At 44.7% G+C, this 14482-nt stretch overlaps 1 pseudogene; it reads right to left on the bottom strand.

Moving 5' to 3' along the window:
* Positions 1–7978: 7978 nt before the first annotated feature.
* On the bottom strand, positions 7979–14003 carry LOC125162080 (peptidyl-prolyl cis-trans isomerase A-like; annotated as a pseudogene).
* Between the last annotated feature and the right edge of the window lie 479 nt (positions 14004–14482).

The following is a 14482-nucleotide window of genomic DNA, read 5'->3' as shown; positions in this document are numbered from 1 at the left end:
CTGCCTCCCATCACTGCCATCCAGTTGCCAGGCAGTAGAGACCACAGAGCAGGGGATCAGCTCGGGTGTGACTTGCTTCTTTAAATCCATGTTTTATTTTACTCGGAGACTTCTGGGATTAGAGAGAAGATGTGAAGGCAGTACACAGAACTCCCATAAACCCCACACCCAATTCCCTCTATTATCTTTAACAACTCTGCTGAGAGGTAACTTACATACTGTCACATCCATCCATATAAGACATATGACCTGATGGTTTTTAGAGTATTCAGAATTGTGCAGCCGTCACCACAATCAATATTAGACATTTTTGTTACTCCAGAAAGAAAGCCTGTGCCTCCCGTCAGCCACTCGCTGTTGCCCCCACATCGCTCAACCCCGGGCAGCCAACCACTTACCTGCCGTCACCATCCATTTATCTGCTTCGGACATTTCGTATCAGTTGGACCACACGATGTTTGGGTTCTGTCACCGTCTTCTTTCATTTAGCATAACGTTTCAAGGTTCAACTACGTTTCTCCTTAAAGAATCGATCGCCTTATCATTAGGTAACACCACTCTTATCCAATATAACCTTCTTGACTCTGAACCCTGTGCTGTCTGAAATTAATACAGCTACTACAGGTGTCCTCTATTAATGCGTTAGCATGGCGGATGTTTCCCCACGGCTTTACTTTGAACGCACCTGAGTGTTTGCACGTGTGTTTACACTGGGCGTCTTCCAGACAAATATAGTCAGGTGTTTGTTTTTAACAGGCTCGACCAATCCTTTTCTTTCAGTTGGTGTGTTTAGAACATTCGCATCTGAAGCGATTGATATGGTCGGATCAATATCCTCCACAAATTTATGTGTTTTCTTTTGGTTACCATTGTGCTTTCTTTACCCATGCACCCCCACACTTCTTTCTTCTCTGGTTCAGTGGAAGCATTTATACAGTTGCAGTTTATCTCCTCTCTTAGGATATAACTTAACCTCTTTTAAATATGTGCTGGAAGATGCTGAAAGGATTTGCAACAGGCATGACCCATCTACCTCCACCTTCAATGTACACCTGCCGTCATCTTGGAACACGGCACCTTCGGTCCCTCCCGTATGTGTCTCCCAACACGGCGGTGTGTTCTTTATTTCACTTCCTCATATGCTCTAATCACCCAGTATTTTTGTTGCTAATGCAGATGTAGCATTTAATTTAAACACAGTTATCTTTTAGATCAGTTGAGAATAAGAAACAAAGTGTTATGTTTTATTTTCATTTATATTTTTCTCTGAAGCTCTTCCTTTCTGCATGTAGACCTGAGTTTCAGACCTACATAGCACTTTCTTTTTCTTGAAGGACTTCTTTTGCCATTCCCTGTAGGGAAGGTCTGCTGGCAACGGATTCCCTTAGTTTTGTTTCCTGAGAAAATAGCTCTCCTTCCATTAAAAAAAAAAGTTTATTTGACTATTTTGAGAGAGAGAGAGAGAGAGAGAGAGAGAGAGACAAGCATACTGAGAAGGGGACAGAGGATCCGAAGTAGGCTCTGTGCTGACAGCAGGGAGACCAATGTGGGGCTCGAACTCACAAACTGTGAGACCATGAACTGTGCCTAAGTCGGAGGCTCAACCAACGGAGCCACCCAGGTGCCCTTCCTTCCCTTTTAAGGATAACTTCCTGTCAACACTCTATTTCACTCCTACCTTTCTTCTCGCTGTGTCTGACAGGAAGCACTAGGTAAAGTGTATCCAAGTTTCTCTATGCAGCAAAGCCTTTTCCCCTAGTTTCTTCTGATTTTTTTTGCCTTTGTTTCTGTGTAGTTTGAATGTGTTATTTCCAGGTGTAGATTTATCAATAATTATTATGTGTGGTGTGAGCTGAGCTCTCTGGATCTGTGTTTTGGTGTCATTCATTTTGGAAAATTTTCAACTGTTATTACTTTAAAGTTTCTTTTTTTTTTTTTTTTATTTTAGAGAGAGCTGGAGTGAGTGCAGGCAGGGGAGAGGGGAAGAGAGAGAGAGAGATCGAGAATCCCAAGCAGGCTCCACACTCATCCCAGAGCCTGGTGTGGTGCTCGATTCCACAACCCTGGGATCATGACTTGAGCTGAAACCAAAAGTCAGAGGCTCAACCGACTGAGCGACCCAGGCACCCCTCAAAATTTCTCCTGATCTGGGGCGCCTGGGTGGCGCAGTCGGTTAAGCGTCCGACTTCAGCCAGGTCGCGATCTCGCGGTCCGTGAGTTCGAGCCCCGAGTCGGGCTCTGGGCTGATGGCTCGGAGCCTGGAGCCTGTTTCCGATTCTGTGTCTCCCTCGCTCTCTGCCCCTCCCCCGTTCATGCTCTGTCTCTCTCTGTCCCAAAAATAAAAATAAACGTTGAAAAAAAAAATTTTTTTTTAAATTTCTCCTGATCAGTTCTTGCTTTCTTCTCCTTATTTTTCCCCAGTCATTCCACTCGAGCTTCTGTTGACCCGTCTCCACACCCATTGGCTCTTCCCTCCTCCCCATCTCCCCAGAGCCCATCACGGATGCTCTACATTTCGGATGCGATGTTCTTATGTCCGGTCATTTCCTTCTGAGTCTGTCTCAGAGTCTCCACCTCAATGCTCACTCCCCACCCTGTGCATTCTTGCGAGTTGCCTACGGTTTCCACGAGAGTCCGCAACGTGCTAATCACGGCTGTGGCACGTTCACGTGCAGTCACTCTGGGGCTAGGCTCACGTCTGACTCAGTTGAGGGAAGCTTTGTCAGCGGTCCTGTGCCTGGTGCTTTAACTTGACCAAGGTTTCCGGAAGTGAGGAAGGAGACATCAGTCCTGCAAAATGACTCACCTAGAAAAATAAAACACTTTATTTGCAAGTGACACAAAATATCCATTCCCGATTAGAGATCCACAATAAATATTAGTACACTGAGGATTTATTGAATTTGAAATCATTTTAGAGTTTCGCAGTAAAGAAACTAGCTCAAATTTGTCCAAAAGAAGATTCCTGAACGCATTTGACTTTGAAGCCGTTTAAGGACACTTGTGAGCATTACCTGAGTCTCCGTGTTTCTGGAATATGCATTGGGGAAGAATATGGAATGTGCAATGTGTTTATCCACCCATTTACATGATCTTTTTTCCAGATTTTGTTAGCGTGTGTGTATATGCGTCTATATATACTGTTTTTTTGCACATAATAAGTTAAAAATATTTGTTTGCACATAATAGGTTAAAAATATTTGTTAAAAAAACGGTTTTCCAGGAGATCTTACATGTTCACTAAGCCTCTTATTTGTATATTTTTTAGTTATGGATTTTTCAAAACGTAGGTGGCGAAGTAAACATATGATGCTGTCTTTACCTTGTCGGCGTATGTGAAGGCTCGTTCCTTAAGAAAGTGACAGTTCACTCATTCTTTCATGCACCACGTGGCCTCAAGGGCCTGAGGCGTGCCACCCAAATGTAGTCCTTAGTGCGCTAGGTCAGCAGAGGCACAAAAAAACAAAAACAAAAACAAAAAACCCAACTTCCTCTGACAGAGCTTCTATTCCACGTATGTGCTTATGAGGCATTAGCCGTTTCTTGAGAGACACCCAAATAATGGGTTTTTCTGCGCCAGTATTTTAAGGCCTGGGAGTCATAACAAAGATGTGATGAGAAGGCGTGAGTCCCTCGTCTTTGCTTAGAACGAGTTGCATTTAAGTTAGGACGAACCAGCACTGATTCCGCGGGCTGTCGGCGCGTGATACAACGGGCATTCCGGGATCAAACATCCGTGGCAATTGGTGGTGGAGGAAATCGAGCATCCTTCCTTACTGAAGACACTCTTGGTGCCCATTCTATGTTACTGCGTTAGGTGAATCTAGTGTGTGTGTGTGGGGGGGGGGGGGTCCACAGAGTTTCTCAAACTTGTTGTTCGAGAAGCATCTCACGAATGCTGTGTTTCATAATTCACATTCAGGGAAATTTGAAAATATGCCAATTTTAGAAGCCCCCAAACTAAGGAAGAAAAAAGGAATCTCAGTGGGGGAAAAAAATGTCAAAGTATTCTGAATGATTTGAAGCTTGTAGATGCTTTACGCATTCAAAAAGCAAATCCAAAAAAAAAAAAAAAAGGAGAAAAAAAAAAAAACACGAAACACCCCAAACCCCCAGGCTGGAAGTAAGCAGAAACAAACGGGCCTAATTTTGTATCAAAGTGGTGACATAGTAACACAGAGAAACAGTATTCCGAGTAATCTCTGAAAACAGCACCCTGACTCCGCATCCTTGATGATTATACTCTAAGGATAAAAAGAACTCCAGATGAATCTTAAAATTCACTCAGCGGTTTTATTGTTAGTGGTGGTTTTGGCATCATAATTTTGATGCCATTTTTATGTATCTTTTAGAATAAATAACAGTATTAATATTATTAGGGAATATATAGACAGAGAGTCAAAACAGGCAAGAAAATAAACTTTGTCATGCTGAATTTGAATAGAAAATAGTAATAAAGACTCATGACTTAACACGCACACACTCATATCCTCACTCGCTCCATGGAGAGTTTAGAAGCAATAGCACCTCGGGGCAGTAGCACATAAGCTCAAATCTGAATTTATACATATCGTTTCCCATTAGAAGGAAATAGGGCTCAAAGACATAATGGTGTGTCATAGGAAATTCCACTGGTTAAATGTGAGATTGTTTGAACATCAAAATCAAACATTTTTATTGTAAGATATAGAACATAAAATACATGAGCCCATAATGTCATTAAAATATAAAGCAAAGCGGAACCAAACGCGAAAGTAAAAACATACACAGAGGGGTGCCTGGGTGGCCCTGTTGGTTGAGCGTCTGACTTCAGCCCAGGTCATGATCTCACGGTGCGTGAGTTCGAGCCCCACGTTGGGCTCTGTGTTGACAGCTTGGAGCCTGGAGCCTGTTTCAGATTCTGTGTCTCCCTCTCTCTCTCTCTCTGCCCCTCCCCACTATCTCAAAAATAAATACACATTCCAAAAAAACCACACAGATGGAGAGAGTGGCAGGTGAGGACATGCTCTCCAGATGTGCCCTACAAGTACTTGGTACCATGAATGCAGGTCAGCAGAGGGTATCGGCATCCGCCGTGGTTCCTTTAGGACCTGCCTCAAGTTCAGGGAACTGCGGCTCAAGGTGATGTTCTTTGGGTGGTGGGAGTGCCGAGTGGGGAGGGGCGTTAAGGCCCAGCACTTCCGCCCAGCTTCGGACCCATGGGCAGCTGCCTGGTTCCGAAGGGCATTGCCCACCCGGGAGCTGCCCTCTGCCCTGGGGGTCGGGGGGAGGGTTTCATCTGCCTACAGCACTCTCCAGTGTCTCCCTGTGCTCCCTCCCCTTTACAGGTGCTTCTCTCCAATAAACATCCCGCACCCCAAACTCCAACTCCACGTTAGATTGTGGAGAACCCTAGCTGTGATATGGAAAAAGGGAAAAATAAGATTGCCACCATTGCGAGGGACAATTATAATGAACTTCTTACCCTGAAAAATTGATCACCAATGGGAAAAAATCAAGCATTTGCTCAGAACCAGTTTATCCTCTGTTAATAAGGAAAACTCTTTGCGGAAAAGTAGCAGGTGATAAATGAGGAAGGGACGACACAATTAGGAAATCACCCCTTGACAATCCCCAGTGAAATAACCGATCCGGGTGAGGACCTGCCAGATGCCGACAGCCATGAAGGAGCTTGTTGGGAAAGGATTTTGTTCGGTTCCAAAGTACACGCCGACACCGTGCTTGCTATTTGCGAAGGAGGAATACGCATTCGCATGGCTGGATCTTGAAGTCGCAACTGTGACCACGTGGTGAGAGTCCTCACGACCATTGGTGAGCAACGTTCTCTTCCCTGCTTCCTGACAAAAACCAGTAAGAAGTAAACAGCATCACCTGCCCGAGGAAGAGAAAGACACGAGGGACGGCATCATTTGGGCTCCTAGATCCAATTGGACCTGAAGGCGACACCCAGGCCTTTCCAGAAATAGGAGCCACTAAATTCTCTGTTTGTCTGAAGCCTGTTGGCGTGTGTTTCTTTCCCTTGCAATTATGAGAGGTTAAGATAGAAGGAACAGTGAAAAGTATGGACAAATTTAGGTGCGTATGTGTGGGAATCATTTTTTAAAATGTAATAGGCAAAAAGATGTGATTTTTTATTTTTAAATTTTAATTATGAAACATTTCAAATGAGCACGAAACGACAGGAGATAATAGAACAGATCATCCACGCACCCACCTTGGAACAGATATTAACATTTTGTCATATTTGCTTCGGGGCTCTGTGCTGAAATGTTTGCGTGGTGTTTAGTCCCAGAAGGGACAGGTGTTCAGCGTCCTGTCTATTCCGCCTCCCGGGTGCCACGTACTCTCCCCTAGGGGCATCCAGGTTGGCTGTGTGTGCTCTCAGAAACATTCAAATCCATCCGGGTGAACATTTTGTCCCAGATGATAGCATTCACAAACACTGACCGCCCTTACTACAGACTGCCGATGGTCCCGTATCAGTACATACGGAGCAGTCCCACATCCCTTGACCGCTGTGAAGTATTCACTGGGAACAGACCTACTGACTCCTGCTTAGAGGTGCTCAATCTTTTGCCATCCCGTACGGCCCTGCCGCAAGTGTTCTGGCACGTAGGTCACTTCACACGTATGAAGGCCCATTGTTTGTGGGACCGAGAAGTGCCAGTCAAAGGTTTTGTATAATTGCAGTGGTGATAGACTTTGCCAAATGTCTGACCTGAAGGTCCTATCAACTTACAATATATACGAGATCATTCATTCCACTCTGGTCAAGTTTGGGTTATCAAACCTTTGTCATTGTGATCAGTGGGGAAAAAATGTGATTTCAAGATTGTTTATAGTTGCATTTCATTTTGGCCATCATTTAAAAACAGCTTTTATTTCCTTTTCTGTGAACGCTCTAGACTTTGTGCCCATTTTCCTACAGGACTTAGGTTATTCCCAACTGGCTTTATCTATTGATCCATCTGTATTTTTAAAAATTAGACCTTTGTGACATAAATAGCAAATGTGTTTCACTGTTTCTCATCTGCCTTTTTACTTTTGTTACAGTGATTTTTATGCTGCAGAATTTTAAAAATTGATTTCATTTAGTTGAAGTTGGGAATCTATTTTAGGGTTCCGCATCATCTTTAGAAAGGTGTCATGGGCTGAATTGTATTCTTTTCAAATTCGTATGTAGAAGTCCTCACCCCCAATTCCCCGGATTGTGACTGTATTTGGAGATAGAGCCTTTGCAGAGTCACTGAGGGTAAAAGCAGATCCTACAGATGGGTCCTTATTCAACATGACTGGTGTCCTTCCTCAAGAGCAGAGGGGGTGGAGACACAGATGCAGAGCAAAGATGTGTGAGGACACAGCAAGACGACTGTGTACAAGCCAAGGAGAGAGTCTCCTGGTCCTCAGAAGAAACCAAGCCTGCTGGCATCTTGATCTTGGGCTTCTAGCTTCCAGAATGGTGAGGAGATAGATTTCTGCGTTTAAGCCCCCCAGTCCGGGGTCTCTTGTTATGACAGCCTGAGCTCACTAATATAAAAGGATTTCCCATAAGAGGACTTTTTGAAAAGCAAAGCTTTCCATGTATCCTCTAGACGTGTGAATGATTTCATCGTTAGATTTTTCTACGTGTGTCTTCTCTTCCACACCCTCTTCAGTGGGTAAACTAGCTTTCACAGGGATGCTACGTCTTCTCAAGGAAGTGCCGGGAGAGGAGACGCCAGCACTGGGCAGGTGACTGGATGTCCCCAGTGCAAACCCGCTCATCACACCTGGGTCGCCCCTTCCAAAGCGAGCACTGACGTCTGGAGAAAGAAAGGTGTGTGCAGCATCTACAGTGAGCTTGCGGTTTGGTCTAAGAGAACAAAGGGGGCTGGAGATGGGTTGATTCAGTTCTATGTCACAAGCTCACTTCCAGCAACGATCGTCCCCTGGCCTTTACGGAAGGACCCTTGCTCCTCAGTTTAGCAGCACACCTGCATTAGCCCAGGGCCACGGCATCCACAGGACCCTTCCCAACACTGGCCGGAGGCGGTGGCTTCTCCACACGCTGTGCTTGTGCTCCCAAGGAAGAGATGGAATCAGACAGGCTCAGCTGGAGGAGAGTGGCGTGCACGGCTCCGGTCCCGAAAGTCTGACTCTGTGTTCCGGTGGAGCTCCTGGGCAGAATATTTATTCGCTTTGTCCTGCTCATAAACTCATCATGTAGCTTTTAAGTGGGGAAAATATCCCGGTTCATTGTGAGTTGATACTGAAAGTGGTGGATAAAAGAGCCAATTTGTCCGTTTCCCCACTGGATTTAAATTTGAGCTGACAAAAAGCCACCACTGAAGGAGTCGGTCACACATCAAAAGTTTAGATCTAATGGGCCTTTGAAGAGATCGTGTAAACATGAGGGAATAGTGTTCTGAGGGAGTAGTGTTGCTTTAGAACACCTCGAGGCTTTGATGGCTATGAACACTGTTTAAATTTTAAATGGCTCTTAAGTAAGTTCTTTCAACTCCTCCCCTTCTGTCCTCTTACCACAACCAGACCATCAGCGGGCCAGGTCAGGATCGCAGAAGTCACCATCACCATGGTCTGCCGGTGGCAGTGCTGGTGGAAGGGCAGGAGAGCACGTTGGACTTCCTGCCCCAACAAATACGTGTCGTCACATGACCGGGACTCTCCTCTGTGTATTTCAGCAAGATCCCTCAACATCGTTCCAGGACTCTGCTCACCCTGTGAGATCAGCCATTTCTGTGGACCGTGATGGTACTTTCTGGATTCATTTCAAATCTGCCCTTATAAGGTCCTATAGGACCAGAGGTCAAGTAATTAAATCTTAAAACACTAGACTATGAATGCCGCGTGGGTGGTGTTTCTCTCCCTGGCTCCCCAGTGAACATCCAGCATGCAACACACAGTCTGGCACAGACTAGGACTCAACAGATATTTATTTAATGGATCGAAAAAGAACCTTTCTTATTTTTATTTTTTTTAAATTTTTAAAGGTTTATTTTTTTTTCAGAGACAGAGAGATCGTGAGCAGGGGAGGGGCAGAAAGAGAGGGAGACACAGAATCTCAAACAGGCTCCAGGTTCTGAGCCATCAGCACAGAGCCTGACAAGGGGCTCGAACTCACAGACCAGGAGATCATGACCTAAGCCGAAGTCGGACGCTTAACCGACTGAGCCACCCAGGCGCCCCGGTAAAGAACCTTTTTTAAAAATGGTAGACTAAGGGGATGAGACCAATCATACAACATATTAAAAACTCTGCGAGATTGCGACAGAAAGTAAGAGAATGAAGGATGGCGGGTGTAAGATGTGGGAGTGAAAGCTGACATCAGGAGATGCTTCTCTTCTAAGGTCGTTGGGGCAGGCTAGGAGTCAACAGATCACCACAGCCTCTGCACCTTAGCTTCTAGTGATCTCTCAAATGGGATTGCTCTAGGATTGCTATAGCAAACATAAATCCGTCAACGGGGACCTGAATAATTTCTGCAAAGCTCTGTAAAAAGTAAAGCTTCTGGCACACTGCATGAAATAACTGGGCACCTTGACATGGCAGGACAACATGTGCAGAAATCAGCAGCAAATACAGGCAACAGAAACAGACTCACAGTGGATCCAGAGATTGGAGTTGGAGAACCATATTTTTTTTTGAGTTTATTTATTTGTGAGAGAGAGAGCAGGGGAGGGGCAGAGAGGGAGAGAGAGAGAGAGAGAGGGAGAGAGAGAGAGAGAGTGAGAGAGAGAGAGAGAATCCCAAGCAGGCTCCACACCACCAGCTCAGAGCCCGATGAAGGCTTACACTCACAACCTGTGAGATCCTGACCTGAGCTGAAACCAAGAGTCAGACGTTCAACCAACTGAGCCACCCAGGCACCCCAGAGTTGTTGGACTTTAAAGAACCTGATGATCATATTCAAGGAAACAGAGCCTTTGGGAACTCTTACAAAAGAACCTACAAAATTCTTTAAAAAAAAGAATTAATTGAAAATTATGGAATAGAAAAATACATAAACATTTAGAATTAAGTTGGAGGATTTAATATAGATTGGACATGGAAATAATTAGTGAAGTGGGAGATAGGTCAAATGTCAAAGTCAAGAGGCTATCACAGAATAACAAATTATGGAAAGTACAGGATAAGGTTGAAGACACCCCAAGGGTACTGAGGGAGTGCCAGCGTGTGGAATTGGAATACCAGAGAGTGAAGAGTGAAAACTGGGCAGAAGTGATATTATATCGGCTGAGAACTTTATAAAGCTAATGAAAAAACAAAAATCACAGATCCAAGAAGCTTTGCAGATCCAAACAGTAAATTCTAAAAATTACACATGAGGGTACGTTACAGTAAAGCTTCTGGACACTAGAGGCAAAGGGAATTTTTTAAATTCTTAAAAATAGCTGGAAGAGGGGCGCCTGGGTGGCTCAGTCGGTTAAGCCTCCGTCTTCAGCTCAGGTCACGATCTCACGGTCCATGAGTTCAAGCCCCGAGTCAGGCTCTGGGCTGATGGCTCAGAGCCTGGAGCCTGCTTCCGATTCTGTGTCTCCCTCTCTCTCTGCCCCTCCCCCGTTCATGCTCTGTCTCTCTCTGTCTCAAAAATAAATAAACGTTAAAAAAAATTAAAAAATAGCTGGAAGAAAGAGGCAAGGTTTCTTCAAAACGACAATATGAACTGATGCTTACAACCCTCTTCTCAACAGGAGACATACAAGCCCGAAGACAGTGAGAAGGACTAACAGACAGTAAGCACCAACCTGTAATTCTATACCCAGCAAAACAAGAACCCGTTGTAACATGGAGACAGTGACTACATGCTCCGGTATAAGCTGAGCGATTCTGTCGTCACCATGCCAGCACCGAAGGAGATGCTACAGTTGCTCTCATCACACAAGGGAAGTCAGACTGTCATCCCTTTTATCTAATATTTAAAAAAACTAAACTGTAATATATAGAGCTGTATATTTGTGTGATTAAACTAGAAAGAAGAAGGCAGAGAGAGGATTTAAAGATGTGGAAGGGGAAGTGGGGAGAGGGCATTCGGTGGCACAGGAGGCAGGCTTCTGGAATGCAGAACTATTCTGTTTTGGTCTGGATGGCCGAGTCAATTGCATTTTGTAACCGATCATTCAGATGTGCTTTTAAAATTTTTACTCTTTTCTGTTTGTGTCATATGCATAGTAGCAAAATGTTTTAAAAATGAAAGAAATGAAAAACAACCTAGGATTTGGGTTAAATATCCTTTCAGACAAACAGCCCCATCAAGGAAACATCTTAGAGAAGACCAAACAGGTCATACCTGTGCGTCACAAGACGGCAGAGAACAGCATAAGTACCTCAATTCCCAGGATGTTTCCAGAACAAATCTGGGATGTGGAATGTGCTAGAGTAAGCTGATGGGGAAATTCGAGTAGATCCTCTTGTAATGAGAGGGAGAAAGAGATTTTAAATGCATTTTAAAGGTAATTGTGTTCATTTAAAATATTTTAAAAAGGAAATGCAGTTTAGCAAATGAAAGGGCTAAACACTTCTCATGCCACCATTGAGTCACCTGACACTGTGGTGAATTTTTTAAAAATTTTCTTTTAATGTTTATTTATTTTTGAGAGAGAGAGGAAAGAGAGAGAGCGCTCACGCTTGAGCAGGGGAGGGGCAGAGAGAGAGGGAGACAGAATCAGAAGCAGGCTCCAGGCTCTGAGCTGTCAGCACAGAGCCCGACGCGGGGCTCCAACTCACGAACTGCGAGATCATGTCCTGAGCCGAAGTCGGATGCTTAACCGACTGAGCCACCCAGGCACCCCTATATTTTATATCTCTATACTACGTTATGGCATTTATCTATCTGTTTAACACAATCCAAGTTAGATAGGAGGTTGTCTAATGAATACTATTTTTCTCCCTATCTTCATCATAGGAAATTACTTTTATTATTCGGTTTGAAACCCGTGATTCTGATCCAGTGCTATAATATAAAGGAAGAATAAGGTTGTTGTTTTTTTTTTTTAAACTCTGACATTATGGGTTGGGATGGCTGCTGGTTTTACAGCAGTGCTGTTCCAGTGACGCATATAATTACCATCATCCAATATCATCGGGCACCACGGAGGAGCTGACACTGTGCTAGATACAGTCTGAACAATATTTAAAAGAAGGAGGCCGAGCACAGCAACCAGCAGAAAGGGAACTGTCGATACAAAAGAGCAGCCCGCCTTTCTTTGGGGAATATTTAATTACACGTGGACATGTTTGTGTATTTTCCCTGTGACATGCTTATTGAGAAAGCAAGAAAAGGTGGCTCATAAGTTAAGCATCTGACTCTTGATTTTGGCTCAGGTCATGGTCTCATGGTTCGTGGGCTCTGTACTGACAGCGCGAAGCCCACTTGGGATTCTCTGTCTCCTCTCTCTCTGGCCCTCCCACACTCTCTCACTATCTCTCTCTAAACAAATAAGGAAACCTTAAAAATTAAGTAAAAAATAAATAAAAAGCAAGAGAAGATAAAGTACCACAGGTTAGAGGGAAAGTAAGAAATCAAGTTATTTCCAGTTTAGGGGAAAATATGGAAGGGCAAGAAATAGTCTTCACCCTTTTCCTACCCGTCTCTCCCTGGGCGTCTCCTCTGATCTTGTAGCCGGGACAGACACCTCCGCATTGCTGAGTCCACCTTCTTCTGTTCAGGGGTACTGGCGCTTCTCCACCATTAACACTCTTTCCCTAACTGACCACGTGTGTCCACTTCTCCCACGGGAACCTCCGGAGCATCTGTGGAAACTCACTTCACGTTCTCTCCTCCTCCACAAAGGTTCTGAGATCCCAAGTGGGACCACAGCATCAGCAGCCTGTGCAGCTGGAACCCTCAGAGAGAGGGTGAGGCCTCCCTGTCCCTCACCCTGCGTCTTGGGAGTCAGTTCCCTTCCACCTGCCCCCTCCCTCACCCACCACTCAGCCTCTTTCACACTGGCTTCCAGAAGAGCTCCTTGTCGGCAATAGTCATGGCACTATTTTTCAAACGCACTGATCACATCTTTTCATATCCGAGATCAAAGACCTTTATGGTTCCCCAGAATGTCAAAATTCTTGAGTGAGATAGCCAAGCCCTCTTCTTACCTGTCCTAGTCTGGGATCACACCAACGTTTCTCTCATTGGCCGCAAATTTCAGCAGCCAGGGATCATAATCTGCCTGTGCACCATGTACATCATTCAAGGAAGTCTTTATCTCCATTACCATGACTTTTATTTATAATCTCTCTACTGAAATCCCCCAACTGTCCCTGAATTCTGTCTTTCTTCTCTTCCAAAACTTTTGACACATCCATCATGGCTATTTGGTGGTGGTGGTGTTCAGTTTTAATTCCATAATTGTAAGCTGAACTCTGCAATCCAGCTAGACTTGGAGGGTAATAAGGGAAAACATGGAACCCACATAAGTGCAGTGAGAACACAAAGATTACAGGGGATCTTGAGCAGGTGAGGGCGGAGGGGTGCTCTCCCGAGCTACAGAAGGAATGGTCTGGCAGTTGAGATACAACACAAATCGAATGTATTCGTTTTGTCCATTTGGCAGTGGTAGCCTTCTTGCTGGCCTTGCCATTCCTAGACCCAAAGTGCCCCATGGCTTCCACAATATCTATCCCCTTTAACCTTGCCAAAGACCACATGCTTGCCCTCCAACCACTCAGTCTTGGCAGTGCAGACAAAAAGCTGGGACCTTCTTGTGTCGGGTCCAGCATTCCCTAAGGACAAGATGCCAGGACCCATGTGCTTCAGGATGAAATTCTCATCATCAAACTTCTGCCCATAGATGGACTTGCTGCCAGTCAGTACCCTGGCACATAAATCCTGGAACAGTCCTGTGAAAGCAGGAATCTTTATCACCAGATCCTTTCTCCCTAGTGCTCAGAGCATGAAGGTTTTCTGCTGTCTTTGGAACTTTATCTGCAAACAGTTCAAAGGAGACATGGCCCAAGTACTCACCCTCTGTGGTGATGTCAAAGAACGTGGTGGGGTCGACCATGGCTAGGCAATGTAGGGGGCTTCTGGGCTATCCATCATGGCTGTTTTAAATCATGTATATTTCCAACATCTGAGCCACTCCTGAGCCTACTTATATTGATTATTTTGTCTCTTGGCAGAGTTTCTGTTTGTCTCATAATTTCTGGCTTGTGCATGCATTCTAGTTACCCCTGAATGCCATATGTAAGATGGTAGAGATCCAGGTAATTAGTACTTATGTTTGGATGTGGCTGGCTCCTTCCTCTGCTGGGCTGTTAGTGTGGTGGTACTTAGCCAATCTAGCTAGAAATTGAGTTGGTTTGGGTTTTGTTATTGCTATGGTTATTGGCTTAAAATTTCTCTGTATTATCTTGTATTTCAGGTGGGGGCTGGTTTGTCAGAGCTTTTCTTAGTGATACTGCTGTACTCTCTGCTGTAGGACTTCCCTGGATGTCAGTGCCTCCAAAAGAGTCTCTATTCCTTTCCCCTGGGCCACACTGA

Source organism: Prionailurus viverrinus, chromosome A3 (assembly GCF_022837055.1).
Source record: "Prionailurus viverrinus isolate Anna chromosome A3, UM_Priviv_1.0, whole genome shotgun sequence".
Classification (NCBI taxonomy): domain Eukaryota; kingdom Metazoa; phylum Chordata; class Mammalia; order Carnivora; family Felidae; genus Prionailurus; species Prionailurus viverrinus.
This window is presented reverse-complemented; position numbering and strand designations above follow the sequence as displayed.